The 4,518-nt window shown below is 45.9% G+C and overlaps 1 non-coding gene across 1 annotated transcript; it reads left to right on the plus strand.

Annotated features, from left to right (window-relative positions):
* The first annotated feature begins 752 nt into the window (after window positions 1–752).
* LOC129544845 (small nucleolar RNA SNORA26) lies at window positions 753–874 on the plus strand. The gene has a single exon (XR_008683589.1). It is a non-coding gene; the product is annotated as a small nucleolar RNA SNORA26 (small nucleolar RNA).
* The last annotated feature ends 3,644 nt before the right edge of the window (window positions 875–4,518 follow it).

Genomic DNA, 4,518 nt, shown 5'->3' on the forward strand with positions numbered 1-4,518 from the left:
TCTGGCCTCGTGGCCTCCAAGTGACGTGACCCAAAACTCAGCTCAGCTCCCAATACTCACCAAAATAGAAGGTCAGCAAAAGTTTCCAAAAGATAGAGAAGCATCAGGAAAGTGATGTTGAAGCTGGGCCTTAAAGGACAGGTAGGGGCTTCCCTGGTGGCTCAGCTGGTAAAGAATCCGCCCGCAATGCGGGAGACCCAGGTTCGATCCCTGGGTTAGGAAGATCCCCTGGAGGAGGGCATGGCCACCCACTCCAGTATTCTTGCCTGGAGAATCCCCATGGACAGAGGAGCCTGGCGGGCTACGGTCCATGGGGACACAGAGTCAAACACGACTGAGCGACGAAGCATAGCACAGCACGGGGACTTCCCTGGTGGCTCAGTAGTAAAGAATCAGCCTGCCAGTGCAGGAGCCAGGGGTTCCATCCCTGGTGGAGGCGGATCCCAGGTGCCACAAGGATTGAGCCTGTGCTCTAGAACCCAGGAGCCTCAACTACTGAGCCCATGTGCCAGTCACTGAAATTTGCACACCTTGGAGCCACCGCAGTGAGAAACCTACAAGCCACAGTTGGAGAGTGGACCCCGCTCACCGCAACCAGAGAAAGCCCACGCAGCAACGAAGACCCGGTAGAGCCAAAAAAAATTATAAACAAACAAGAAAACTCTCTGAATTAAAAAAAAAAAAGAGTGGCGGTGGGCAGGTAGAACTGGAGGGAAGTGAAGATGAAAGAAGGCCCTCCACACCCTTTTCCTGTGCCCTTTTAAGGTTGACGCAATGCCTTAGGAGGCTAACACAGAAGGGTAAAGACAGTCTCCGTAAAATCCAGAGACGAGACTGTGGAACTCCTCTTTGGATCCTGGCTAGAGTCACAGCTGAAGGGGAAAAAAGAAGAAGTAGGCACTCCAGGTAGAGAGACTAGCCTGAGCAAAGGCACAGAGTCAGGAAAGCAACATTTCTAAGGAATCTAGTTTGTCCCAAGACTAGGTCAGGTGTAAGGCCTTAAGGGCAAGATCATTTGGGAGCCCTATTTGGGCAAGGCTGAGTTTGTACTTTAAACCTTATGCAGTGGTCTTCGAGCAAGGTCAAGCTCCAGCAGGTATGTCTCCAGAAAAAAGCCATATAACTGCAGAGGAGGGGAGTGAACAGGACAACTGAAAATGGCTGAAGGACACGCAGTGCCTACGGTGGTACTCCTGGGAGCGCTGATGAGCCAGGGCCAGCAGGAGAGATGAGGGCTTCAGCTTGAGTTGCTCTCCGTGAACATGTCCGTAGCAGTCACGCAGATGTGTGCAGACTCCATAGTAAACAAAACACTTCAATTCTTACATGCCTTCGACCAATGTTTGCTGAGCCTACTATGTGTCAGGCCCTGCACTAGAGGGCTTGCGATCTATCAGTAACTGATGGTTTCCAGTGGAGGAGACAGACATTAACAGCCCTGATAAATAGATAAAATATGCAGTGTCCTAGAAGGTGCTAAGGGGAAAAAAAAGAGCAGTGATGCAGGAAAAGGAGTATGAGAGGACAGGGTGGAGGGCTGCAGTTTAAAACAGGGTGATCATGTGACTTCCCTAGTGGTCCACTGGCTAAAATGCAGGGGGCAGGGGTTCGATCCCTGGTCAGGGACTAGATCCCACATGCCACAACTAAAAGATGTCACGTGCCATAGCTAAAAAGATACCGCATGCCCCAAGGAAGGTGGAAGATCCTGCGTGCCACAACGGAGACCTGGCACTGCAAAATAAATAAATAATAATAAATAAAACGGCATAGTCGGGAAAGGCCTCTGTACAAAGGAGACATTTAAGCTAAATCTTGAGAGGAAGGATAGCAGGAATTCTTTTTAAGAAATGTGATACAAATGAACTTATTTTCAAAACAGACTCACAGACATAAAACAAATGTATGGTTACCAAAGAGGGAAAGGGGTTGGGGGAGGGATAAATTAGGAGGGTGGAATTAACATACACACACTACTATATTTACAACAGATAAGCAACAAGGACATACCCTATAGCACAGAGAACTCTACTCAATATTTTGTAATAATCTATAAGGAAAGAGAATCTGAAGAATTTATTTATATGACTGAATCACTGTGCTGTACACCCGGAGCTAACAGATTTTAAACCAACTATACTTCAATTTTTGAAAAGTTTTTTTTCCATTTACTTCTCCTTAAAAGGCCTATATCCCCCCTCCCTTCCCTTTTTCCTATTAAAATAATATTTAAACCCGACTTCTAAGCTACCTCGGGCTTCCCTGATAGCTCAGTTGGTAAAGAATCTGCCTGCAATGCAGGAGACCCTTGTTCAACTCCTGGGTTGGGAAGAACCCCTGGAGAAGAATAGGATAGGAAGGAGAAGAAGGATAGGCTTCCTGGGATAGGCTACCCACTCCAGTATACTTGGGCTTCCCTTGTGGCTCAGGTGGTAAAGAATCCGCCAATGCAGTAGACCTGGGTTCAATGCCTGGGTTAGGAAGATCCCCTGGAGAAGGGAAAGGATACCCACTCCAGTATTCTGGCATGGAGAATTCCATATACTACAGTCCATGGAGTCGCAAAGAGTTGGACATGACTGAACGATTTTCACTTCACTTCTAAGCCACCATGAAGTCACTCATTTTTTTTACTGGGTACCTCCCCTGTATGCTGGAATTATACATGTTAATAGATATTTTGTTTTTCTCTTTTAATCTGTCTTTATTACAGGAATGTCAACCAGAAATTTAGAAGGATGGAGGGAAAATTATGTTTTCCTCCCCTATAAGACTTTGGGGAAGAAAGCCATGTGACTGTCTAGGGAGAAGCTTCCAGATCCCAAAGCGGGAGCATTTCTGGCATGTTCTAGCCCAGCAAAGGAGCTGGGTTGGCTGGAGTGGAGGGCCAAGGGTCGTGGAGTTGATATGAGCTGGAAGAGGTGACAGGGGTTGATACAGGCGGCCTCATAAAACATGTGAAGACCAGCTTTTACTTTTGAGCAGAAGAGCATCGCAATGGGACTTCCATTTTAAGGAGCTTTCTCAGGCTGCTGTGTGGGGACCACACACCAGGGATATGTGCACAGAGCCCAGAGTTTCCTAAAGACTGGATGTGGGGGTGGGAGAGAAGAGACTAGTCAGGATGCTGTCTCCATGGGGATGGAGTTGCCATCAGCCAAGATAGGGTGGCTATGGCAGGGGTAATTTAGGTGGGGAGGGGAGATTAGGAGCTCAATCTAGGTCAGGCTGAGTTTTTGATGTATATTAAACATCATAGGGAGGATAACAAGTGAATTAATTTCAATCCACTAGGTAACCATGTGTGTGTGCATTTATACGTGTGTGTGTTTTACTTTGGGAAGATACACAAACCATAAAATTTACCATTTTAATCATTGTAAAATGTATGATGGCATTAAATAGATTCACATTGTTGTTTTACAACCATCATCCATCAACATTATCCTCATAACAATCCATCTCCAGTAACTTTCATCTTTCCAAACTGAAACTCTGTACCCATTAAAAAGTAACTCCACATTCTCCACTCCCCCAGCCCCTGGCAACCGCCATTCTATTTCTACAAATTTGCCTATTCTGTGTACTTCATATACATGGAATCATCTAATATTTGTTCTTTTGTGTCTGGTTTATTTCATTCAGCATAATGTCTTCAAGGTTCATTCATGCTGTAACGTGTGTCAGAATTTCATTCCTTTTTTAAGGCAGAGTAATATTCTATTATATAGATATCCCACATTTTGTTTATCCGTTCATCCACCAATGAACATTTGGCGGTTTTTCAGCTTTTGGCTAATTGTGAATAATGCTGCTATGAACATTGGTATGCATCTGTTCCTGACTCTCCTTTTAATTATTTTGGATTGGTACCCAGAAGTGGAATTATGAATCATATGGTGAGCTTTCTGCTATGAGGAACTGCTACGCTGTTTCCCAATCTTGTGTGATTTTTCCCACTTATACGCAGGAGGGACTGAGAATCAGAGAGGGGAAGGGACTTACAGGAGGTAGGGATCCCTGAGCCAAAGTTCTCTTGACTACTGTGATTCTGACACCCCTACTAGAGAGAGACTTGGGAATAGAAACTCATGGAAGCTGAATTGAACCAAGGTGCAAACTTAGAAGCCATCTTCATAGAGTGGGTGGGGAACGAGTTTGCTGCAGAAGAGAGGATTGTGAGACCCAAGAGAGCAGGAAGCAGGAGTTTGGGATGGGGCAGGAGTCCAAAGAAAGAAGGGGAGCTAGTGGAGAAAGCATAGGGAGAGCTGCCCCTCAATAGTCCCAAGCCAGGCCCTCCAATCACAGCTTACTAGCAGCTGTGTGACCTTGGGCACGTTACTTACCCTTTCTGGACCTTGGTCTCCCTGTCTATAAAATGGTGGGACTAAAACTCCTTGCCTCACTGGGTTGATGTGGCAACTTAATGTGATGAACTAGGATTTGTAAAGCCTGTGGCCAAGATATGAAACAGTGTCACAGAGCCCAGGGAGAGAACAGTTAGAGAAGTCACTGGGA

The sequence above is a fragment of the Moschus berezovskii genome, chromosome 20, assembly GCF_049115385.1.
Source record: "Moschus berezovskii isolate FMDL1 chromosome 20, NW_MosBer_1.0, whole genome shotgun sequence".
In the NCBI taxonomy this organism is placed as follows: domain Eukaryota; kingdom Metazoa; phylum Chordata; class Mammalia; order Artiodactyla; family Moschidae; genus Moschus; species Moschus berezovskii.